At 42.1% G+C, this 26,640-nt stretch overlaps 1 protein-coding gene across 8 annotated transcripts in view; it reads left to right on the forward strand.

The window, feature by feature from the left end:
* The window catches only part of si:cabz01090165.1 (uncharacterized protein LOC100333421 homolog), a 315,307-nt gene that overhangs the window by 244,710 nt on the left and 43,957 nt on the right, over positions 1-26,640 (forward strand). For 5 of the 8 annotated variants that reach the window (XM_063907237.1, XM_063907240.1, XM_063907246.1 and 2 more), the window contains one exon: positions 5,802-5,896. The exons of the other annotated variants lie outside the window; for them this stretch is intronic. The gene's annotated coding sequence lies outside the window, so the exon portion shown is untranslated. The remainder of the gene's footprint in view (positions 1-5,801; positions 5,897-26,640) is intronic. 8 annotated transcript variants of the gene reach the window in all.

The raw sequence follows: 26,640 nt of genomic DNA on the forward strand, positions 1-26,640 counted from the left end.
AGCGGTAGTGCGAGTAGGGAAAGAGCCCTTTTCAACCGCTGATTGGATCGACCCCAACAAAACTGGCCCCAAAATATCCCAGAAGGGTAGTAAGAGCTCTGGCGGTATGCCGTCTGGACCCGGAGTCTTCCCTTTATTTGTCATCCTGAGCGCAGTTTCCAGCTCCTTTAAGGATATGGGACGACCCAGATCTGTTGCTTCCTGCTCCCCTAAAGTGGGCAAATCCAGTCTGCTCAGGTATTGCTTACATTTCTCTGAATCAAAATTACGTGTTGATTTGTACAACTCCCTGTAAAAAGAGTGGAACGCGACATTTATCTCATTTGGGTCGGATGTAAATTAATTATTAGCATTTTGATGCTCTGGATTCGCTTTGCTTAAGCTTCAGCGCCAATAACCTGCTTGGTTTGCTTCCGTTAAAATAATAGCTCTGCCTGACTCTGTGCATGATGAATTCCGCTCGCCTCCTCAACAGGTCACTGAGCTCCACCCTGTCTCCCCTCAGTTCTTTTTCCCCCGATTTAGCGTATTTACCCTTTAACCGCTTCTCAAGTACTGTATGTGGCTGATGTTGTTTTTGTGCAAGCTGTAACTGTTTATTTGAAGTTGGGTAGGCATACAAGAAGGTAGAACGAAGTGTAAATAGTAAGCTAGACAGAGAGATAGTCGTCACAAAGAGAAATTGGTAAAGCAATACGTTTTATTTCCTGTCTCATCACATAATGCAGTTACAGTTTACATTTGTTTTTTCACTTTGTTGTTTGGCAAATTTATTCATGAAGTTGCCATTATTGTTCCAGAATCTAAATGTCTTGGGAGCAATTTTCATACTGCATGTTAGACCAATTTTCCCATTTTGTTTTTTTTATATTGAATGAACGAGAACATAAATGATGGCTGTCATTGTGAGTAAGGTACATTTGAGCTTCCCTCACACTCAGGATGGTCATGAATTGAAGTTTCAACACAGCAATGAAGTGTATAATCCACAGCAATGCAGCTAGAGTGACAGAGAGTGATCTGTTTTACTCCAAACTGATGACAGACTGCTGTGTTCTGCAAGGCAGCCGAGTGTCAGAAACACCACCACTGGAGGAGCTTTTACTTGTCAGCGTTACTCACACCATAAAAAGATCTATTCCTATGAGTAGAGTCCCACATGTAAGCTGTTAATTTTTTGGCACCCTTTCTTGGTATCCAAGGTGATCAATCCAGAGGCAGTTTGTCTACAACTGCTAGTTTCTTGAAGGTTCATCCTTCATTCCACGTCTCACAAATTAAGCCTGTTAAATAGGGTCTGTTGCTTCCTGTCTGTCACAGAAATAAACAGACACACAGACACACAGTAACACAGACACACACACACACACACACACACACACACACACGTATATTATTTAATAATATCCTTCATTACATACACACATACACACATACACACACTTAGCAGGCCTCTGCTGAACTGTTTTCTAGCCAATCTTTGTGTGTTTGCTTATTTTGGCAGTGCATGTGAGAGACTGAAAATGTCACTGGGGGTGTAAGGGTGAGCATGTGTGTGCGAGGTTGCCATCTGTTAAAACATTGAGTGGAACAGACCAGTATTTTCCATAAAATCCTTTCCCCATCTTTGTTATTCTCTTTAGTTATCACAACTACTATCCATCTATCTGTTAATCTATCTATATCCTTTTTTCCTCCTTTCTTTTTTTTCCTTGCCCTGTACTCTCCCTTAATCTTATTTAATTTGTATCAGTCTCCTTTCCTCCACAGCTCCTTTTTAGTTTTGCTCCAGGCTGTTTTTCCTGCAACACCACCAAATGAAACAAACTTGCATCTAAACAACGTCATCAGCATATGATCACACCAGACTACACATTTAAATTAAAAAAACATTACATGTTTGCTTTCTGCAGTTGAGTGAGATCTCTTTATTGTCTTAATGACCTAATAAGTGGGATTGGGGGATGTTAACTGGGGCCTACAACTTCATCCCTAATTGGGCTTTATTTCTTTAGATGTTTCAGCTTTTATAACTCTGGTTTGCAAATACGTTTGCAGTGTGCACATCGATCACTGGATTGATTTGTTATTGAGGACATTTTGAAACCTGATTGTACTCTAAGTAGACTGATTGAGAGTATTTTTTATAAAACATTGACTTGTTTTGGTCACAAAAGGGGGACCTACACAATATTAGGCATGTGGTCATAATATTATTGCTGATTGGTGCAAATCTTCCCTCTGTGCAAGACACTGCCTTATGCAGTTTAAGGTAGTACACAGGGTACATATTTAAAAGTTTTTAGTCAAGTTTTTATTTTCTATACAATATCTTTACTTTGCATATAATGCTACATACATGTTTGCACAAATCACAGAATTGTGATACTGTTCCTGCCCATCTGTGGGAATTTTCTTTTTTAATATTTTGAGAAGAGAATAAACATGTCCAGTTGTTCGTTAGAGAAAAAAGACTAGTGCCTGCAACCTTTATGTCTGTACTAGACTATGGAGATGTGGTTTATATGCATGCATCATCTCAGTGCCTTCACTTGCTGTAGACCATCTACCTATGGGGTCAGATCAGTCTCATAATACACAAATGCACACAGAAGGATTCACACTTGTTTTTCATGATCCACAAAAGCATTCACACTTGTATTTTCAATGCACACCAGATGTGTTCCGTTTCACATGTAAATAAAATCTAAACACAGAAAAAAGTTTTACATGTGTATTTTTGATCCACACATATTTTTTTTCCATGTCAAACTGCTGAACCTGCATACATAAACCACTTTCTGTGCATGGATTGCTGTGCATTCGTGTGTGGGTTTTTTGAGACTCCCCTGGCGGTTACCCGATTCGTACTTGTAATGTTTTTCACCTATAGCCAATCAGTCTCCTCCATTCTAAACCAATCACATGAGCGCGCCCCCACGAGGGTATGATTTTTTGCGTTCATGGCGTAGCGCTTCATACGCATTCTGCGCTGTCCGGAGCTGACAGGTCAACTTCAGCATGGCGTCTAGCACAAGTGTAAGTGATAAGTGTCTCTGCGTGAATGATTAAATATGCTTTACGTATGAATACTTGTTATGGAAGTAATATGGGTGGCATGTAATGCTAGTGTTTGCTGACAGGTTAGCTATACAATGCAAAAAACAAACATGTGTCAAAATACACATGTACAACTTTTTTCTGTATTTGGATTGTGTTTACATGTATAAGAAATGGAACACATTTGTGTGTGCATTGAAAATACAAGTTTGAATGCTTTTGCGGATCATGAAATACAAGTCTGAATCCTTCTGTGTGCATTTCTGTATTATGAGACTGATCTGACCCAATATCTACCACGGTGCTGAGATTCAATACAAACCTGAAAACCTTGACCCACCACTGCAACCTATATCCTTGTGTTGGATGGTTTTCCTTGACCGTGCGTTGTCTGAAACACTGGAACATCCTTTAAACCTAAAGGTTTCCTATTATGCTATATTATTTAACAATATATTGTAGGGCGATATCTATACAAAACTGGTCTGTGAAGTGTTTTGCTCAAAATACCAACCAGATCACCCATTGTAGCATGCCTCATCCCCCTCTATGTCAGCCCCGTTCCTGAAGTGCTGATTCTGTGACTGTCACTTTAAATTTGAGCTGACCTGAAGCTGGCCACGCCACTTTTGGAGCATCATAGAGCTCTCTCTAATCTGTGAAAGTTTTCTACTGGGAAAAGATACTCAGCTAAAGGCTGCCATGATTAAACGCCATATGATGTTCAAAACCACATCAAGCATTATTTCTGAAACACAGTGACATTATATGTATTATTTATACAACTGTAAGTCCCTCATGCAAATATCCTGCTGAACACACACACGCACACAGAGGTGCTGCAGAGGGGATTTAGCTTGCGACTGTATAATGTGGACGATAGGTTGGGACGTTGCCAGGAGTTCAATGTAAATCCAGCCCATATTTCGGTTATGACATCATGTCAAATCTGGATCAGCTCGTTTCTACTCCCATTTTTAGAGATGTGGGTAAGGAGGAACAGAGAGAGGGTTTTATTTTCTGACACTTTGTGAGTCTCCTTACACACCGGGGACACATATTTATGTATAAAAGACATCAAAAAGTGAATTTTGCGTAATAGGGGAACTTTATCACAAAGAGTAAGGAAATTTGTGTTTGGTAGATTATATTATATTATTTTTTATATACAGTAACTTCTTGGCTATAAAGCTTACACAGAAAGCCTTTTTTCTTAACTTTCAAATGGTGCTACATTTGTGGGAGGAGCAGCAGAGCTGAGTATGTGGGTTGCGCCCATGAAAAATGTGACAAATCTCCTCTGCCAATGGCAAACAGCAACCAATCACCGGTCTCTTACGACCGACAGGAGGCCTGCCTTGACTGCCCTTCACTTTCAGGCCCACTTGCACTAGAACCTCAACATGTGGAGGAACATTATGTTCAGTGGTGAGTCCAGATTCTGTCTACGGCAGTTGGATCGTAGGGTCACAGTGTGGAGAAGACAGATAGAGCGCTCTGCTGATTGCTGCACCGATAGAGTAGGAGAGGAGAGGAGGGAATGACCTGCCTGCAGTCCTGACCTCGACTCCATTGAATGGGATGCTGTCCCACAGCAGTGTGTGACCAGGCTGGTGACCAGTATGGGGAGGAGAGGCCAGGCTGTGTTGGTTCTTCCACACGCTACTTAGGGTGCTTGAGAAATGAATAAATTGTTAATAAATAAGTTAGTGCCAATGTGTCTTGTTTCATCAGACTTCATCCCATCTACCAAACAAACCCAAAAGAGTCAACAGCAAAAAAAGCTGTGTACTCAGCTCTGCTGCTCCTCCCACAAATGCATGTTCCTTACAAATGTAGCACCATTTGAAAGGTAAGAAAACAGGCTTTCCAACGGTGTAAGATGTATTACCAGGAAGCATTGTTACAACAAATAAATAAGCTACCAAACACAAACTTCCTTAATTTTTGTGTTAAGCTTACATAAGGCTTTTTTGGGTGCTTTTCTACCTTATCCAAGGATCTACATGCAAATGCACAGGATTTTATCGGCTTCGCTCCGAGGGCTTGTTTCTTTTTACTGTCCCTAAAGTCCGTACTGAACTGGAGAAGTGGGCGTTTAGTTATGCTGCTCATGTGGTTTGGAACCAGCTGCAGAAGGAGCTGAAACTCAGAGAGCTGGTTTCTTTAAACAGACTCAAAGCGACTCTAAATTACTTTGAAGCAGTATGCTGTGTCTGCAAATGCTTTGGCTGATCTGGTTATGAGTGTGATTGGGTTATGATTGTAACTGTTTGAAGTTGTCTGTAACAGTGCTGCCGCCTATCTTTGGCCAGGACTCTCTTTTAAAATATATTTATAATCTCAATGAGACCTATCCTGGTTGAATAAAGATTAAATAAAGTACAAATAATAGCAGTAATCTATTGCGGAGAGAGAGCGAGCAGGGGGAAGGGGGCTTGTGCTTCTATACACACAGAACTGAAGACAAGGGCATATGGTTCATTCAAAAGGTGGATATTGAGTGAAGATTGCGATTGGATTGAGGTCTTTTTGCAATTATTATAATAAGGGGTGGGTATCGTTAGGATGTTATCAATATCGTTACCATTGCTGATATACAGTAAATACTCTCATCCATAATGTTGTACAAACAATTAAGACATGGAATGAAATAAATTGAATTTTACATTTTACAGGGGCTTGAATTTCAATGCAAATCACTAAAACTGTTTGATGGAGTATTCATTTCATTTTTTCAGGCCACTTCAAATCAGTTCCAGTCCTCACATCACAGCAGGACTCGGTCCTGTCAGGCAGGCCCCCTTGATAGAGACACTGAAACCCTCCATATCAGGTACTTGAGATTTCCAGGAGAGTTGTTGCTGTTTCTTCCAATGTGTATCCAGAACTGTCATTGTTAGGTTTAGTTTATGTATTTATTTTAGACACCTGTGGCTCTCTCTGACTGTCATGTCTGACACACTCACACACACACACACATGACCAAGTTTCTGATCATCACTTCAGGGGACCACGGCCTAGAGGTCTGAAAAAATCAGTTGCACTTGCCATTGCTTTGTTAACTCAAACACACGTTTAAAACGTAATCAAAACAAACAAATAATAAAGTGATGCTATCCCCATCACTAGTGGGGACTCAGGATAAACCCAGTAGACATGGTTATAGGGGACCAAACAAATTGCACACATTTGCATACAAACAGATTTCAATGTCACTACTGGGGACATGTCAAAAATGTCCCATTTTAGACAGTGAGTTTATATATTTTTGGACCTAAGCCTGTCTTTTAGCATTTCACATGTATTATCTGATTTTTCACTACCACAAAAGACATGTAAAGACATGGATACTAATACAATAATACATAGAATAAACCAAATGTTAAAATTATGTATATGATTGTCTCAAATTACAAAAAGTAATTTATTCCAGAACCTTTAGTCTTGAGTGACTGAGTTTTATATGTCTGTTAATCTCTTTGATATCCGGAGTCACTGCAGTACCAACAATGTTGTCTAACCAAATCTGCCATACAACTAAAACCTTACCCTTCTCAAAGCACGCTTTTACATTTCAAGTCAAAAGGGTTAACCAGGTCAACCATCCAGCCAAGAATAGTATCAGAACACTTTGTTTATCATATAATTAGGGTTGGGTACCGGTTCCTAAACGGTTTCTGAACCGATGTATATATATTGTTTTACTCCGGTCGATGACAAAAAAAACTACTTTGCAAACCATGCAAAAAAGCTGAATAATTAGAACATATGGCTACTGTTTCAACATTTAAAACATTTATTAACCAAATCAGAAAAAAGACATCACACAAAGCAGAATTCCTACAGTTAAGCGGGACAGTGAAGTGCTCTCAGGTACGTGTGTGGGCGATCAAGAAAAGAGAGCGGGCGTCGCTGCTAAATAAAGAGAGTGCGAGTTTACCGAGCAGATGAACAGAAACACCTTTTCCCTATTCAGTTAAACTATCTTGGAAACATGTTGAATTAAAATAATAATAATCATTAGATCTCACATTTCAATTATAACAAAAATAAAAAGTGTGAGTGTATTTTTTAACAAAAGGAAAGTCAGGAAAAAATGAAGTCCATATACAGCTTTCCTATTTTTGCTGAATTTGACTTTTGTATGCTGTGATACAGTTGTGAAAAAAAAAACTTTAAGTGCCATTCCCGACATTTAAGTGCTATTGGTTCTGCCTTTAAACATTTCTCGCAGTCGCTCTTCCCTGAACAAGAAGTAATACATCGACTCGTGTTTATCAACTGCCTGTCTTTGTCCAGGGCACTCTATTCTGAGCAGCTTTACCTGTAAGTGAGCAGAAAAAAACCTGTGTCAATTAAACAAAAAGGTAATGTTGTGTAAGCTATAATTCCTCCGTGCATTCACTTAATTGGGTAGTTGCATTTGTAACAATAGTATTGTTATGTAGTGTTTGTTTCAACACGGACTTGTTAGAGTGTGACACCTAGGAACGGTAGTTGTTCAGAGTTGCAAGTACTATGTTGTGAGCCAGTGATGGATTGAAATAAACAGTGTAAGCAAACTGGAATATGCTTTAATCGTCCATTCTGTGTCGGGTAGAGACAGGGCAGAATGAAACATGGTGGCAGCGGAAACTTAAAGAGGACGGAGCAGAAAAACGGACTTCTACGGTGCAGCTAACTAGCTAACGTTAGCGGGCCGGCTAACAAGAAAATCGCGGGAGTTGAAGAGGACGCTCCAGTCAGTCGGCAGTGAAAAATGGAAGGTTTGAAACCTCCACCGACATTGTGTTTGGACACCAGCAACATAGCGAAGGCTTGGAAATCATGGAAGGAGGAGTTTACACTATACATGGATCTTTCCATGCCTGAGTCGGCAGAGGATGTAAGAGTGAAACTGTTCTACTACCTGATCGGAGAGACCGGTAGGGAACTTTGTGAAACTTTGATGAGCGATGTGACTTCTCCCAGGAGGAAACTCAGTGAACTGATTGGAAAATTTGATGAACATTGCAACCCTAAGGTAAATGAGACAGTAGAAAGGTATCGTTTTTTCATGAGAAATCAAGGACGGGATGAAAACATTGATACATATGTAACTGATCTCAGAGTGTTAGCCAGCACATGCAACTTTGGAGACATAAAGGACTCACTTATACGTGATAGAATAGTATGTGGCAACAACAACTCAGGACTGAGAGAGAGATTACTCAGAAAGGGAAAGCTGACATTGGACAAGTGTCTACAGTTGTGCAGAGCTACAGAGTTGTCACGTGAAAATAGCAAAACCATTGAAGGAAGCACAGTGGAAGAAGTACACATAGTGAAACAGACAGCAAGGCAAGATAAAAACATGGACACTGTGTCATGCATGTTCTGTGGGAAGACACATGAAAGGAACAAGGCCAAATGTCCAGCCTTTGGAAAGCGCTGCAAAAAATGTGGTAAAGAAAATCACTTTGCAGCCAGGTGCAAATCCACTACAGAGAAATGGAAAAGAGGAAAACAGGTACACTATGTGACTGAAGAGGACAGTGATGATTATGAGGACGTCATGACTGACAATACTACAGAGATACTGACAAAGACTGGCAATGAGACCAGAGATGACAAAGCCAAGAACAGCCAGCTTTTTGCAGGGATGCTGGTAGGCAAAGAGCTTGTGAAGTTTCAAATAGATTGTGGAGCTACCTGTAATGTAATCCCCATAAATCTATTGAATCCAGACACTCAGATGGAACGCACAAAGAAAGTGCTGATTATGTACAACAAAACCAAGCTGCATCCACTTGGAAAATGCAAGGTGAAGGTGAGGAACCCGAGAAACCAGAAACTATACCGGCTGGAGTTTGTGGTAGTGAATGAGGACTGCAAACTGCCACTGCTTGGCAGGAAGACAAGTGAAGCTATGAAACTGATCAAAGTACAATATGAGAACATTCTAGCTATAGACAGCATCGTAACTGAAGAGGAACCATCTCAGTGTGAACTAACCATCAAACAAATAAAGAAGGAGTTCGGAGATGTGTTCACAGGTGATGGCTGCCTGGAAGGAGAGTACAGGATTGAGATCGATGAGAGGGTGGAGCCAGTGAAACTTCCTAAACGACGAGTCCCTGTTGCCATGATGACTCCACTGAAGGAAGAACTAAAGGATCTTCAAAGGAGAGAGATCATCACACCGGTGGAGAAAAGCACGGAGTGGATCAGCAGTCTGGTCACTGTGCAGAAACCTAATGGGAAGCCTAGGATATGCATCGACCCCAGACCACTCAACAAGGCACTGAAGCGCAGCCATTTTCCCCTTCCTACCATCGATGACATCCTCCCAGACATCTCTAGAGCAAAGGTGTTTACAGTATGTGATGTAAAACAACAAAAAGAGACATTACATCCACATGAGGTACCAAGTAGGCCGTGGGCCAGGGTTGGTACAGATTTGTTCACTTATGACAACAAAGACTACCTAATTACAGTTGATTACTATTCCAACTTTTGGGAAATCGACTACTTACCAGATACAAAATCAAGTACTGTGATAAGGAAGCTGAAGGCTCACTTTGCCCGTCAGGGTATTCCAGATGTAGTTGTTTCAGATAACGGGCCACAGTACAATTCCCAAGAGTTCCAGCGTTTCTGTCAGCTGTGGAAGTTTCAGCACAGAACTTCATCTCCTGGATACCCACAAAGCAACGGGAAGGCAGAGTCTGCTGTGAAAACAGCAAAACGACTGATGAGGAAAGCCAAAGCTGCAGGAGAGGACCCATACCTGTCAATGTTGGATCACCGCAACACACCAACTGAAGGACTAAAGACAAGCCCAGCTCAGAGACTGCTGTGTAGGAGAACCAGAACCCTACTACCAACAAGGGATAGTCTTCTGCAGCCAGAGGTAAAACAAACAACACGAGAACTGATTGACAGGCAAAGGAGACAAGCCAAATACTTCAACAGGACAGCCAAGGACATGGATACACTGAAACGGGGAGACCGTGTTAGAATACAGCCGTTTGATCCCCACACAGTCTGGAGAAAGGCTACGGTGGTGAATCCTGTGGACCACAGGTCCTATGCAGTACAGCTGGACACTGGAGGTGTTCTTCGGAGGAATCGACGTCACCTAAGACGGGACCAGGGCACAGCACCCGGTGTGGCGAACCACACAGTGACTGAAGAAACTCACACAACACCAGAGACTGTTGCAACCCCTGACAGAGTCGTGGGTGACACACAACAGACTGTAACTACCAAATCTGGTCGAGCAGTTGTTAGGCCAGGGTACCTGAAGGACTATGCAGGCTGAACTGTGGTATAAGGACACTGAAAATAATAAAAGAAAAAAATTAAAAAAGGAGAACATGTTGGAAAGCATTGTTAAATGTTATTTGTACAATATTGTTTTGAGATGTCACAGGGAGAAGAGTTATTTTCAACATTGATAAGGAACACATTTTTATTTGGTAATGTGTTTATTGTTAGCAGAAGATACAAATAAAGTGACATGGTTTAGGTTTACAGTTATGTGATGTTATTGAAGTAAGACTGTTGAATAATATATCACACTACAAAAGGAAAAGAAAAAGGATGTAACAATAGTATTGTTATGTAGTGTTTGTTTCAACACGGACTTGTTAGAGTGTGACACCTAGGAACGGTAGTTGTTCAGAGTTGCAAGTACTATGTTGTGAGCCAGTGATGGATTGAAATAAACAGTGTAAGCAAACTGGAATATGCTTTAATCGTCCATTCTGTGTCGGGTAGAGACAGGGCAGAATGAAACAGCATTCACTTAATTGGATAGGTGCCCTTTATGACCAATCACAGACATGCACACAGCTATGGCCTGTATTTTTCACAAGATGAGCAAACTATATTATTCAACAAATATAGCCAACAAAAATATAATCCAGGTTACAAGCAACACACCTGCTGCAGTCAAAGGCAGGAAGGGATGCTGGCCAAAATTGCAGACCTAAATTACCAGGCTCCTCCCTATTTCATAACCAAGGAATGAGTTTAGCTAGCTATTGGGTATACCCTTTTTATCAACAATCTCATTATTCCAGCTGAAACCCCCTGCAGAGTTAAACAGTCTGCTGCAAAAAAAAAAAGTCAAACTGCTGTATACAGTCTGCAGGACTGTAAACCTACAACTACACTTTGTCGCAGCTGCAACACATACTTAATAGTAACTAATTTGCATGATTCACATTATAGAGCAACATACTGCAACATACCTGCATTCATAACAAAATAATAGGGTAGAAACTTCATCACGTGGACAACAGCACATGGTCTGACTGGAAAGACGGCATCGTGTTAACAATTGCTAGCTACACAGTGGGGATTTTTACTAACACCAAAACACCTAAAACGTATGTTCAATCTTCACTAAAACGTGGCAAAATCATTCTGGGATACACAATATCTAACCATGTGCAGCCAGCTGAACTTATACACAGTTATCAAGCAAGTTAACATTGTTTTGCCCAATGACATCTACAGACACATTATCTCAACGTAAATCCTCCGTTGCTTTGAAGATTACCCATCATCCTTTGCTATTTGTAATCCTGCAGTTAAATCTTTATGACAGCAGGTGGCGTAGTTGTCCCGTTTAGCTGGATTTAACCTGAACCTTTTTAACTGTGTTACACATGTTTGGTCGCATAGTTGCGATTCAAATTGTACTCCTTGGAAACAGCGACCTGCGCACCACAAATTAAGCACACAGCTTTACCTTTCACTTCAATACATAAATATTTAGCAGTCCATGTCTTGTTGAAAACGCGGCATTCAGTATCGATCTTTCTTTTTTTTTGCCGTGAGCGGACATTTCGAGCACTATCCGGGCAGCATCACTCGTAGCTGTTCAGGGCACGCGCGTATTCGTAAATTTAAAAAAACAGCAGAACCCTTTTCAAAATAAGAGCAACACTGTTATACAAGTATTTACGCTGTGCAAGTAATACAACTGTGTTGTTTTAATTTTGAAAAGGTTGCGGTTGGTTTTCATATATGGTATAATTTATGATCGGATGTTGCCCACAGGCCGTAAAATGCCCAGTACTGGTCTATAGCATATCAATATCTTCCACTTAAGCTGTTGTCTAGATCAGTGGTTCTCAACTGGTTGGCGCGACCCACCCATTTCGAGTGGGTCGAAGATAGGCAAGTGAAAAAAAAAAAAAGTTGAGAAAAAAAGAAAAAGAAAATCATGGAAAAAAGTCAAACTTTTATTTTGAAGACTGAAATTTCTAATGATGCGCGTGCAATAGTAATTTGACTGGAAAGGTCGGAGAACATAAACAGTTTTGATCAATATTACCACATGTTGGTGCAAGTCCCCATAGAGAATAACTTTGCGGTAGAACTACTCTTTACACATCCATGTAATTTACCGTCTCTTTTTTTGAATAATAACGAAAAAATGTATAGGCTTTTATTTTCACCCACAGAACAATGGGGGCTATCTACCCTTATCCACACTTGTTATTATTATTATTATTATTATTATTATTATTATTATTTAATATGCCGGGTAATAACAGATGTATTTATTTTCTTCTCAGAGTGTATCAGAATGTGTAGTTTACATGTTAGTATTTCAAAAAACCTCAGGGGTTGGGTTTTTAACTTATCACATTTTTCACTTGTGGTGAGTTTCCAGGATTGGTTCCAAGGCTGTCTTTTTATTTAATAAAAATAATATGTCCCTTTTTTATTTCATAAAGTTCAATTCTGATTCTAGAAAACTTGATGACCATCACCAGTTTAAACTTTGTTTTAAAGTATACTTTACTTCTGTGAAGGAATATAATCTGCCTTGCATGACAGACTGTATCTCACAAAAGTGAGTACACCCCTCAAATCTTTGTAAATATTTTATTATATCTTTGCATGGGACAACACTGAAGATATGACACTTTGATACAATGTAAAGTAGTCAGTGTACAGCTTGTATAACAGTGTGCATTTGCTGTGCCCTCAAAATAACTCAACACACAGCCATTAATGTCTAAACCGCTGGCAACAAAAGTGAGTACACCCCTAAACCCCGACATCCCCGCCATTTACATCGATAGTCTGGCATTTAATTTATTTGCCTCGGGTGTACTGTGGAGTGGGTAAGACTGTTTTTATTGGCAGGCTAGCGGAAACCGTTGACTTGCGCTAGCCTAGCACCAGCGAACTCTGCAACTAGAAGAACTGGATGAAACTTGTTGAAAACGGTCTCCACTGATAAATAGCACACTGGCTAATTTGGAAATGAGGTCCTATGTCCAAAGTTCTGAACTACCCCTTTAAGCATAAAAATAAGAGGAAAGGTGAAAAAACGAACAGTCCATGATTTCACTTTCTTTAATATTTAATAATACTAATAATAATACTTTTTATTTTAGGCACCTTTCATGACACCCAAGGACACCATACAATTTGTTAAATATGCGGCAACAGAACAGGATAAAGGCTGATGACCTGGGCTGCAGAGTTCTGTATGATTTGAAGTTTATTTATGAGTTTGGTGGGAATACCTGAGAGGATGGCGTTACAGTAGTCGATGCAGGATGTGACGAATACGTGGACCAGGACTTCAGTATTTGATTGAGACAGGGATGGGCGGAGTCTGGAGATGTTGCGTATGTGGAAGAAAGCAGTCCCGGTGATGTTATTTATGTAAGGTGCAAATGAGAGGGAGCTGTCCAAGATGACACCAAGGCTCTCAACTTTGCCAGAGAAGAGAATAGAGCAACCATCAATGGTGAGGTTGGGGGCAGGGGAGGGTGGAGTTTTGGAGAGGGCAGTTTTGGTGCCAATGAGCAGGGCTTCAGTTTTGCTGGCGTTGAGTTTCCTGCTCATGCAGTTCCTGATGTCCAGGAGGCAGTTCGCCAGAGTGGTTGTGGGGGAGGGCAGTGTTTGGTTTGCTGGAAATGTAGACCTGTGTATCATTGGCGTAGCAGTGGAAATGGACATTATGATGACAGAGTATAGTGCCAAGGGGGAGTAGGTAAATAATGAACAGGAGTGGACCTAGTACTGACCCCTGATGAACACCATGTGAGACAGAGGAGCAGCTTGACCGGTGGGTGCTGAGTAGGACCGATTGTTTTCTGTCCGTGAGGTAGGATGAAAGTGCAGTACCAGTGATCCTGATGTCAGCCAGCCGTTTGATGAGTAGTGGGTAGGAGATGGTGTCAAAGGCAGTTGTGAGGTCTGTTGTGTTCAATAATTTCTTTATGAAGCAAGGAGTCCAAATGAAGTAGTAGGGTCATAATAAAGCTGATTTATTTCAAGTTGTGATAAGGAATACAGTACTCAATTGAGGTCCTTGGAATAGGTGATCCACATACTGCAAGCAGGTACTGTCTCTCACTGTCTTCCAGAGTCTCGACACATGACATCACATATTAATATAATGTTTATACTCTTTGGAGAAAAGGGGGCAGTCCCCTTATAACAAGTTATATGTGAATGTTTGAATGTGGTGCGTGTATGTTTCTGGTTAGAGCACGGGCCGAGTCCTTGCCTCTTGGCTTCACGAGTTCCGGGTGTCCAGCCTATCATCTAATCCTTCTCTATTCTTGCCATAATTGTCCTGCTGTCCCTCTCTCGGGCCTCTCGGCCTTCTCCCACAAAGGAAGGTGCAGTTAGTGTTCACTGTGAACAAAGAAGCAGAATGCAGTTCATTTCATATTTTTCACATTTATACATGAACATGTCTTTATGAGCAAGCAATAAAAATTCAATAATATCTTTCAGGTCAAGGAGGTTGAGGTTGGTAACCAGTCCAGAGTAAGCTGCACTTAGGAGATAATTTGTGATTTTTACAAGGGCTGTTTCAGTGCTGTGTTTTGAGCGGAAACCAGATTGGAAGGGTTCGTGAATGTTGTTTTTGTCAAGGTGTTGTTGAAGTTGGCCAGCAACAACTCTTTCGAGGGTTTTTGAAATGAAGGAGAGGTTAGAGATAGGCCTGTAGTTGTTCAGATCATCTCGGTCAGCACCAGGTTTGTTGAGAGTTGGTGTGATGGCAGCAGTTTTGAGGTTTGGCGATACAATTCCAGTTGTGAGGGATGATATAATTATTCTTGTGATCAGGGGGCAAGTAGAGGGCACACAGGCTTTAACAAGGACAGTGGGGAGGGGATCAAGCTGACAGGTAGTAGGTGTGGATTTACGGATGAGTTCGGAGATGGATAGCTCAGTAGCTTGTGTGAAATTGGACAGGGTGGGGATTGGTTGGTGGTTGGTGGTGCTCGGCCACTGTGAGTCGTCGTTGGACGTGCTGGATGCAGCCAGTTGCAAGTGGATGATGTTGATTTAGTTATTGAAGAAATTCAGAAAATCATTGCAGTCATCAGATGAGATGTCTGTAGGGAGGGTTGTGGGAGGTTGAAGTAGGTTTCTGATGGTTGAGAAGAGGTTTCTCGTGCTACCTTTGGAGGTTCGAGTATCAGAATCAGAAACCCTTTATTTGTCCCACAGAAGGGGGAAATTAAATTTGCTACAGTAGCAACAGAGCAAAAGACAGCTTTACAAAAGAAAATATGCAATTAAAAAAATATGAGATAAAGAAAAGCACACCATTTACAAAATACACATCCTATAGTGAGATATGGCAGCTAGGTAAGTATTGCTATTTGTTATTAATAATGGCATATTTCTGTTTATATATTGCACATAAATTGTGGGGGGAGAAGTTACAGGGGCTGATGTGAAAAAAATGTCTGTGGGCTGATGGTCGGGGGCTGAGTGGAGGTGTGAGAGGTTACAGGGCCATTTCCAGGCAGTGGGGACAATGGGGGGTGCAGTAGGGGGGATTGGGTCAGGGGGAGGAGCACATGACTGATCAAATCTATGATGGTCCCCCCAGACCTGGGAGTCTGGCCCTTTGTAGCCAGAGATGGTTTTTAGGCCTCTCCAGACTCAGCTGTGGTTCCTCTGCTGCAGCTGTTCCTCCATCTTCTTCCTGTAGTTGTTTTTCCCCTCTCTGATTTTCCACCTCAGCTCCTCTCTGTTGCCTGATCTAAAGGCCCTCTTTTTGTCCTTCAGGAGAGCCTTTATCTCAGGGGTAATCCAGGGTTTGTTGTTTGGAAAACACCGTACAGTCCTGGTGGGTACGACGTTAGCCTCACAGAAGTTAATATAGTCCGTTATTCAGTCAGTCAGGCTGTTGATGTCCTCCCCGTGAAAGTCAGTGAACACATCCCACGCAGTAGTGTCGAAACAGTCTTCTTCAGATACCTCAGACCACTTCTTCATGCTGCCTGTGGGCACAGCTGTCTGTACACCAGGGGTTGATACACAGGCAGGAGGTGGACTAGGTTGTGTTCAGATCTGCCCAGGGGAGGAAGGGGTGATGAGCTGTATGCCTCCTTGGTGTTGGCGTACAGTAAGTCCAGTGTTTTATTGTCTCTGGTGGTGCAGGTGACATATTGTTTGAATGTGGGCAGAGTTTTTGAGAGAGAGGCATGATTGAAGTCCCCAGAGATCAGGATGAGCGCAGTTGGGTGCTGTGTTGGCAGTCTGCTAACAGTAGAGCTGATGACGACACATGCTTCTTCAGCATTGGCAGAGGGGGGAATATACGCCACTATCGAGATAACATGCGAGAATTCCCGAGGCAAATAGTGTGGCCGCATGCTAAGAGCTAGCAGCTCAATGTCCCTGTTGCAGATCCTTTCTTTAATAGTGATGTGCCCTGGGTTACACCATATATTGTTCACAAACACAGCCAGCCCTCCTCCTTTCCTGTTACCACTCTCTGTCGTCCTGTCCGTCCGCAAAAGATGAAAACCATCCAGTGTAGCACAACGAAACCCCCGGACACCGTAGTGAAGAGAAAAAGTAGCCAAAGCAGTGAAAAATATGTGCTTGGCGTCCATAGTGCAACTATATGTTGAAAAAAGAGCTATATACAATGAATAAAAACACAAGAGCAGGGACTTCCGGTATGAAGAGTGAGGAGTAGACATGTTTTCCTCCCGCTCCCTCGTTTTCAACTTTTTGGTATGTAAAAACCCCGTTATTCACTTGAAGCATGGCAGCGCTAAGAAGTTTGTTGGAGAGCCATAAAGTGTCTCTTTCGGCAGAGTTTTAAACCGTTATCGCCACACTCGAGTCTAAAGTTGACCTGGTACATGCGACCGTGTCCGAGCTTGGGCAACGCATTACATCTCTGGAGTTGAATGCAGACTCAGTTGACGGGCGCCTGTCAACTCTTGAAGGTACATGCACAGAGCTGGCCGCTAGCAATGCTAAACTGCGGGCAAAAACTTCAGACCTCGAAGCCCGGAGCCGCCGCAACAATAGTCGCATCATTGGTCTCCCAGAGTCGATTGAAGGCCCACGGCCAACCGCATTCTTCTCCAACCTATTACCCCAGCTTCTGGGGGACCAAATCCTGCCTACCTCTCCTGAGCTGGTCCGGGCCCACAGGTCGTTAGCCGCGAAGCCAAAGCCTGGGGAAAGGCCGAGGCCTGTCATCATCCGTTTCCGTTTCCAGAACTTCCAGACCAACGAAAATGTCATCCGCGAGGCCCGGAGGATGAGAGCGGACCTGCGATACGAGAGGAAACCTATTGCCTTTTATGAAGATTATATACCCGAGTTGGTAGCGCAGTGAGCTCTGTACCGAGAGGCGATGGCGCAGCTGTATAAGCTCGGACTCAGACCCGCTCTCCAATACCCGGCCAAGCTGATGATTACGACGGAGAATGGAAACAAAGTTCGGCTGTCATCTGTCGAGGAAGCTTAGGAGTATCTTGCCGCTAAACAGAAGTACCATACTCTGCTAGAGAACACAGTAATTATAGTTGGCCCATCTGCTAGCTTGCCAGATTACTGGGTGGTTTAGCTAAACTGTTCATTAGCATAGCCTGGACTGCACTATAGCTACGCCAAACTATACATCATACAGTATGTGTACATGTCACTTTACGAAGGACTCCCTGTAAGCTAATTTTTATGTAGCCGGGTCACTGTTTCTAAAAGAATATTTTTTATATACAGGTTGTAGTTTTCTGCTGGGGTTTTTACGGGGTATTTGTCTACTGTTCGAAGTAGAGGGAACGAAGGTTAAGTAAGGGAAGGTTAGGAGTGGCTCATGTCAGGGAGGTTTGTATCCAGGAGATACACATGTTTGATGCCCCCAATGGGACTGGGTTTTGTTCTTTGTGGTGGAGTGTGTGTGTGTGTGTTTGTTTGTCATCGTCCCCCGCCCACATCTGCTTTTTACAGGAGACACACCTCTGTACGGCGGAAATGTCTCGCGTCAAGAGGCCATGGATGGGTCACCTGTTTCATTTGAGGTTTTCCGAGAGGGCTAGAGGAGCTGCGATTATTATACACGGGGATATTGCCTTTGAACTAAACATTATTTATATCTGATCCAAACGGCCGATACGTTATAGTATCTGGCAAACTACAAAATACTCCTGTGGTCCTGGCCTCACTATATGCACCGACTTGGGATGATGACAAATTTATATCCAAATTATTTACTTCTATACCTAATCTCAATGACCATCAAATTATAATTGGAGGTGACTTTAACCTGGTCCAGAATATAGAACTTGATAGGTCATCCGCCAGTTTACTCTATCCAAATCGACTAAAGTCCTAAAATGTCACGCCAACCAGCTGGGCTTGAGGGACCCGTGGAGGACTAAGTTTCCCACCAGTAAAGTTTTTTCTTTCTTTTCACATGTCCACCACACTTACTCACTGATAGACTTCTTTTTACTTGACAATAAACATTACATAACGCTCTCTCCAGTGAGTATCATAGCATAGTTATCTCCGACCATGCACCCACTTCTGTGGTAATCAAATTTCCCCATGGTAGACCACCCTCTAAATTCTGGAGATTTAGCCCTCATTTGTTGTCCGAACCCAAATGTAAGGCTTTCTTTTCTTTTCAATTTTTTCAATTATTATTATTTTATTTTTTTCATCATTTATTTGTTTTTGCTGTTATTTCCTTTGTATGAATGTGTGAATGAGATTGCGGGGTAATGGGGTTTTTGGTTGTTTTAATATTTGTATTAGAAAATCACAGTATTTGACATGTAATATTTTGAAAATGTCTGTTTGCTATCTGTGCAAAAACTAATAAAAAGATTTGTCAAAAAAAAACACAAGAGCAAAAAAAAGTATGTTAAATACAGTAAATATAAGGAGCTGCTAATGTGAATTGTGTAGTAGGAGGAGTTAGCGGTGGTGAGGGCGTTTTTGTAAAGGCAGAGATGTTCTTTGTAGAGCTGTATGTGAATTGTGAGCCCAGTCTTTTTGCACAGACGTTCAAGACGCCGGCCAGTGGTTTTCAGTTGGTGGAGGTCAGCAGTGTACCAGGGAGCAGTGTGCACAAATGAAACTGCGAGTCTTCAGGGGGTTCAGTACATCCAGGGAAGATGTGAGACAGTTGTTGTAGTGACTCACCAGTTCAGAAGGGTTGGGGGAGGAAGATGTGCGCGGACTGGGCACGGAGGTAATAAGAGAGTTAAGCTCTCTGGGGTCAATGCATTTGATATTTCTGAAGGTGATTGTCCGCAGTGCTCTTATTTTAGATAGGGGGACATTTACCTCAAAGAGCACAGATTTATGGTCAGAGATGGGGAACTCAGCATCAGGGAGGTTAAAAGGAGTGTCCGGTGCAGCAGACTAGGTCTAGTATGTCACCTTTGTTGTGAGTTGGAAAATTGACATATTGTGTAATATCAAGACACTCAAGGAACGAGATGAAGTCCTTTGCAAAACCATTGGAGAGGTTGTCAATATGGATATTAAAATCACCTAAAAGGATGACAGTGGGGGACATAGCACATATTGTTGTTAATAATGCTGAGAATTCAGTGAGGAAAACAGCTGAGGGCTTCGGTTGTCTGTAGATAGACACAATAAAGGAATGTTTTAGAGCCTGTGAGTTTTATTGCCAGGCATTCAAAAGAGGAGTGATGAGGGACGGTAACAGTAGTGAGTTTCAGGTCTTTGAGCGCTTCATTTAGCTGTGAGTAGTCGTTTTGCTCTTGCCAGGTCTCCGTGAGGCATAGGAAGTCAAGTTTGTTGTAAAGAATAAACTCGCACCAAGCAGGGCCTTGCTAGTAAGGTATCTGATATTGTGAAGAGCCAGTTTTAAACAGTCAAGAGGTGCATAGCTGTGTGCTTTGTGGAGGGGGAGCAGCAAAGTGTGATTGACAGGTCAACTGGCGGAGCGAAGGGGGCGGGCTCGTTGGACCAAAAAGAGCGGAGGTTTGTGTTTTGGTTTGTGTACTGAAAGTTCCGACATGATCCATCGTGTACATATCTGGGACGTTTGAGGATGTCCCGATGGGCAAGCAGAGCTGGAGGGATCATAAAGTGGGACCGGAGACACAGCATCTCCGTGGTGGAGTATTTCAGCTGTGTGGGGTGGCGTTAGTAACTGTGAAACATGCAGCCCAAATGATTAGCCAGCTGAACATCAATCATGGTGAAGAGAAGTCTGTGAGGCGGAAGTTCAGCATTATTGTAGTCCGGGTGATGGTTATAGGAGGCAGCAGAACCAGGATAGAGAAGCGGTAGACATTTACAAGTCCCAGGGCACGTGGCTGAATAGCAGGTTAGCCGGTTAGCATGTGAGCTGGGACCAGGGATAGGGTGACCATTTCCATAACACCAAAAAGGAGGACATTATGCGGCATATCAATAAATTACTATGGTGTACATATGACTCTGGTATACTCTCATTTACAATACAATTTTGTGTGGTTTAAAGATGATGTTTGTGTAGCTGAATAGGAAAAAATATGAATGAAAAGTCAAAAAGGGTTTGTTCACAGTATTTGTATTTATTCAATACATTGTGGTGTTCAAAAACTGACCACTGAGATGAATCTTTTAAAGTGCAGAGTGCCACAAAGCATAACATGTGTGGACTTAAATGGAAAAAACAAATAACAGGTAACATACATAATAATACAAAAATGCTTTTTTGAAAAGCATAAATAACCTTTTATGTAAACAACAAAGGAGATTGTAAAAAAAACAAACAACATTCACATTCAACAGCTCAAAAAGTATAGCATTTCTAAAGTGCTTCAGTCTTTTGGGGACTTGTCTTCAGTGTCTTCATCTGTATATGTGTGCGTGTGTACAGCAGTCCACCTGTATTTAGGCAAACTCCACATTCACCCTCTGTAGCAGCTCAGGAGACAACAGCACCTCTGACATCATGGCTTCCAAGCCCCCACTGCGCCTGGGCCTGTTTATATCCTGCAGGGACTGGTACAAATAACAACATAGCAAGAATACTGTTATCAACCTTCAAAAATCTGTATTGTTTTCAACCCAATAAATATAAATATTTCATGCAGCCCATCAGTGAAATCATAAGACTAGTGTACTCACCAAAGTAGTTGATTTTCTATCTGCAATACTTCTGTTCTTTCCTGGCTGCATCCAAGAGTTTTTTGTTTTCACTGAACTTCTTGTACACCTCTGTGCAGGGATAAGTGAAATTGACACACACTTGCAGCTCAGCCTTGACACTGTCCACATCCAGGCGATTCCTCTCGTTTCTCCATGCAGTTATCATTGAAAAGACACGTTCTGTGTGTGCATTGCTGCATGGGATGGAGAAAATATAGGCGCTGACCTTCCTGAGATTCACAAGTGGTACATCTGCTTTGGAAAACAGTTTCAAATATCGTTCCTCACTGTGGCAACCTTCCATTTCTGGTGAGCTGAAGGAACCATGGCATATTCCTCATACAGTCCATCCATATCAATGTCCAGATTGCAGGCCTGGACAGCAGCACTGTAGTCTTCAAATGGCACAGAAATTTTGAGGCCAAGCTTGGCCACTTTGCTATGAAAGCTTGTGTCATAGAAGTCATATCTTTCACTGATGTATTTCTTTGCTCTTTCATACAAAAGCAGAACATCTGCTTCACATTTTTTTGACTGGCAAGGGGGCAGCTGCTTCAGTCATCCCTTTAGCTGTGGGCGAGTCACTGAAAATCTCCCGGTCCACTTTCACGCCGCAGTCTACACTTCTGTACGACTGGTGTTGCTTTACAGCAGCTGTCTCCAACAGGCCGCTCGCGAGCTACCAGTCGCTCACCGCCCCCTTCAAAGTAGCTCGCCAAATAGTTTACATTTAAACCATAGACTGTATATATAAGATTTAAACACAAATTTTCATAATATGCCAACTTCATTTGTCACCTGTACATGAAGTACCGCTCATCTTCTATCTGAAGATATGTTGCTACGATATTTGTTTTCACAAAATATGACACAGAGCGCTGTTATCAACCGGTATTGCTAACAATGGCTAACCCGAGGTAATTGCTAAATCTGTAAACAAGGCGCGTCCATCTTTTCCGACTTTCCGACCTTGAATGTGACGTCACTCCCAGTTCCGACCTCCGACCTCCGATGTAAACGCAGCATTAGCTTTTTAACGAGAATTGGGAAATAGACTTTTGTTTCACAAGTGTAAAGGACAAGTGTGTTTGTTTGATCTGTGGAGTAAGCGTGGCAGGTCGGTAAAAAATGCAATGTGGAGCGCCATTTCACCACAGTCCACAGCACCTTCTCACGGAACTTTCCCGCTGGTAGCAATCTACGAAAATAAAAGATAAAGGACCTGAAAATACAGCTACAACGACAGCAGTCTGTTTTTACCAGACCAGCACAGAAGGCTACTGCTTGTACGGAGGCTTCGTTTAAAGTGGCGCACATCCTGACAAAACGCAAAAAGGCCTTCACTGATGGCAGTGTTGTAAAGGAGGCCATGACCGCGGTGGCTGAAACGTTATTCAAGGACCATAAATGTAAGACAGAAATATTGTCTGCTTTTGCTGATGTACAACTTGGTGCAAATACAATGGCAAGGAGAGTGTCTGCCCTGGCTGTGGATGCAGGAAGACAGTTGGAAACTGACATGAACAGGTGTAAATGGTTTTCTATTCAGCTGGATGAATCTGTTGACGCGAGCGATACAGCCCAGCTGGCTGTTTTTGATGATTTCACTGTGCATGAAGAGTTTTTGACTTTACTTTCATTGAAAACTACAACAAGAGGAGTCGATATTTACAATGCTGTGAAGAACTACTTCACGGAACAGAAGATCCCTATTGAAAAGCTGGTGTCAATAACCACTGACGGAGCACCAGCGATGACAGGTCGTCACTGGATGTATTGCCCGATGCAAAGCAGACCCGGAGTTTCCGCCATTTCTGGCCTACCATTACATAATTCACCAACAGGCTTTATGCGCGAAGGTCATGGGATTTGAACATGTCATGGAGCTGGTTGTCAAGATTATCAACTCCATCAGAGCAAAGGCTAAGCAACACAGGACCTTCAAGCAATTCCTGGAGGAATGCACTGTGGCCTATGGAGATCTCCTGCTCCACACTGACATCAGATGGCTCAGTAAGGGTAAAGTACTGCAACGTTTCTTTTCCTTGCTGGGTGAAATCAAGATTTTCTTGGAAGAGAGGGGGGAGGACACCACCTTGTTATCTGATGCAGCGTGGGTCCTTGATCTTGCGTTTTTGACAGATGTAACTGAGAAAATGAATAACTTGAACGTACAGTTGCAAGGTAAAGAGAAAGACGTCTGCAACATGATCAGTGCTGTTAACGCGTTCAGCGCAAAACTGGCCTTTTTCATCCAGCAGTTGAAGGCCAAAAGATTCCAGCATTTCCCCTCAGTCACAAAGGTTTTGGAAACCCATGCAGGGGTAGCTGATGCTTTGAACACAGAGAAGTACTGTGACCTCTTGATCAAGCTTGGCCAGGAGTTTGCAGACAGGTTCAGAGACTTTGAGAGACTTGAGCCCTGTGTGACATTAATTGCCAACCCATTCATGAATGTGGACATTAGTCAGATTTCTGGGCAGATGGCAGACCTTTTCTGTATCGATCCTGTAGAAATGGAAATGGAACTTGTAAACCTCCAAAACGACATACAGCTGAAATCAACAGCATGCTGAACATTTTTGGAGCTTGGTTGAGCCAGAAAACTATCAGAATCTGTGCCAAGCAGCTCTGAAGACAGCTGCTTTGTTTGGGTCTACATACCTCTGTGAATCTTCTTTTTCTGACATGAATGTCATCAAATCTAAGTTCAGAACAAGACTGACAGATGAACATTTGAAAGACTCCATAAGAGTGAACCTAAGTGGGTAAATTCCAGCATACAGCTCTCTTGTTGGCACCATGCAGTGCCAGGTATCTCACTAACTAAAGGTGCTTGACTGAATATGTAGGCTAGTGAATAAATCACTGAAAGTGTGATGTGGACAAAGTTAAGAAGTTATAATTGTTCAACATCAATAGTAGCCTATGTGATTTCAAAGGTGTGAGTTATGTTTTGACATAGTGTCAGTGTTTTGTAAATGTTATGCAAAGAATGTGAGTTTATCAGTGATAGCTGAAAAGAAAGAAATGCATACTGATACATATTTAGTTACATTTCTGTATTTTGAGTGTGAGTATTGGCTGCCAATATTTTGAAAATGTTCATGCAAAAAAAAAATGTTGTTGAAAAGAGAAAGACATGTTTTGACATGCATACTTTGAGTTTAATTTGAGTATTAATGTTCTTACACAAATAGTGAGTGTTGGATGTATGTTCCGTATATGCTTGTGCCAAACGAAACCTTATTCAGGGATTTAGATACGTGTGAATAAATGTTACACATGATATAAAACACAAGTAGCTCTCTGTAATGTTTTTTCTTTAGAGGTAGCTCTCAGAGGGGAAAAGGTTTGAGACCCCTGCTTTACAGCATGGTAAACCTTGCACAGCTCAGCAGCGGTTATTTTATTATCCAGGGGCGACGAGGCTTCACGAAAAAATGTCCTCATTGAAGAGGTACCTGCCGCACGTCTATTAGTTTTATGCTTCTCCGTATCCGCATGTCGTTCAATGGCAGCTTTCCCTTACTGCTTATGTCAAAATCACAACGACAAAGTCTGCAGAAGCCATGAAAGGAGTCTCGACTGGTTTTGGATATAAAATCGTGCTCTTTCGTCCATTCTGGATTGAATGAGGTCTTACGTTTTGGCATGATGCAAACTTTCTGTCAAAGAAGCCCGCATATGTATGAAGTGGCAGCACATGGAGCCTTGCAGTGCTTAATTTGTAAATCATAAGGTGCCGGAACGCAAAGTACATGACAGCTCAGGGATGACGAGACGCGTACAGGTCCCGGAACGTATACATAAAAGGTGCTGAAAACAACATGAAAATGTCCACTTGCAACGCTGTGGGACATACAAGCCTCGATTTCAAATAGTATCCATGGTATAAATGTTATGACGATAATTTACAATTATTTTAGGATAGTACGCACAACGCACAACAACAACACATCACCACAGGTGGGACTTCAGTATACAGCCAGCAATCAATTTCTCAACAGGTTTGACGTGTAAAAAAAATATTTATTATTCAAAGATTGGCACGGCGGCCTATTAATAGACAGTATGTTTGCTCACCATATTTAGTTGTTTAAAACACCCCACATCACGAGCATGTCCGGATTGTCCTCCATCTCTTTTTTTCTACTTTTACTGCGTGTGTCTGTGGCAGTTCTGTGTCCTTTGGCCACCCAGGACCTCACGTACGGGACTGGATTGAATTTAGCCAGGGGGGGTCCAACAAGATTTAGGAAGAGTAAAGATGACATGGTGGATGTGAGCAAAGAGCTACGGTTGGGAGTGCAAATCAAGTTCATTTGTGAAAATCCGCGCTCACATTCAGCACTTGCAATTGGAATGCTGTTGACAGCAACAAGTAACTCCATCAGCTCATCGGGGGGGTCTTTGCCATCTGAGTCTCTGTACCTTCTGTAGGCCCGTATGACTGCGCGCGGGTTGGCAATGTTGAAGCGCTGACACAGTGACTCGACCTCAGTCTCTCCATACAGCGCACCTGCGTCCTCGGGCCAGTATTGTGCGTAAAGCACCTTCAACTCCTCAATGAACTTGTTATATCCAGTTTTATCTGGCATCCGGCCTCCTTGAGATAACATACGGTCCTCCAAGTTCTTGGCCACAGTTAGAAAAAACTGCTTGGGGTCGAGTGATCTGTCGCTTGATTTTCCTCCATTCAAGGTTTCAAGGTTTCAAGGTTTCAAGGTTTTATTTGTCATATGCACAGCAGATACAGCGTATATGTTGGCAATGAAAATCTTATGTCGCGTGCTCCTCCAACAACTCAACATACATGGTGCAAAAGATAAATAAAATAGTGAAAAAGAGAGAAGAATATTTACAATATTAACAATACAGATTTGAGGATGTGAAATATATACATATGTGGAATACATTGAAAGTATTTAAATACTTTACACTGTTGAATGAGGAGGTATGGACAGATGCATATATTATGTATAACAGATGTATGGCAGATATGTATAATATATAGATATGTGTACTATAAACAGATATGTATGGCAGATGTGTATAATATATATGTATGTGTGTACTATAAACAGATGTGAGTAGACATTCACACAGCTCAGGAGTTCAGTAGTCTTATAGCCTGTGGTATAAAACTGTCTCTGAGTCTGGTGGTCTTGG

This window comes from Eleginops maclovinus, chromosome 18 (genome assembly GCF_036324505.1).
Source record: "Eleginops maclovinus isolate JMC-PN-2008 ecotype Puerto Natales chromosome 18, JC_Emac_rtc_rv5, whole genome shotgun sequence".
In the NCBI taxonomy this organism is placed as follows: Eukaryota; Metazoa; Chordata; class Actinopteri; order Perciformes; family Eleginopidae; genus Eleginops; species Eleginops maclovinus.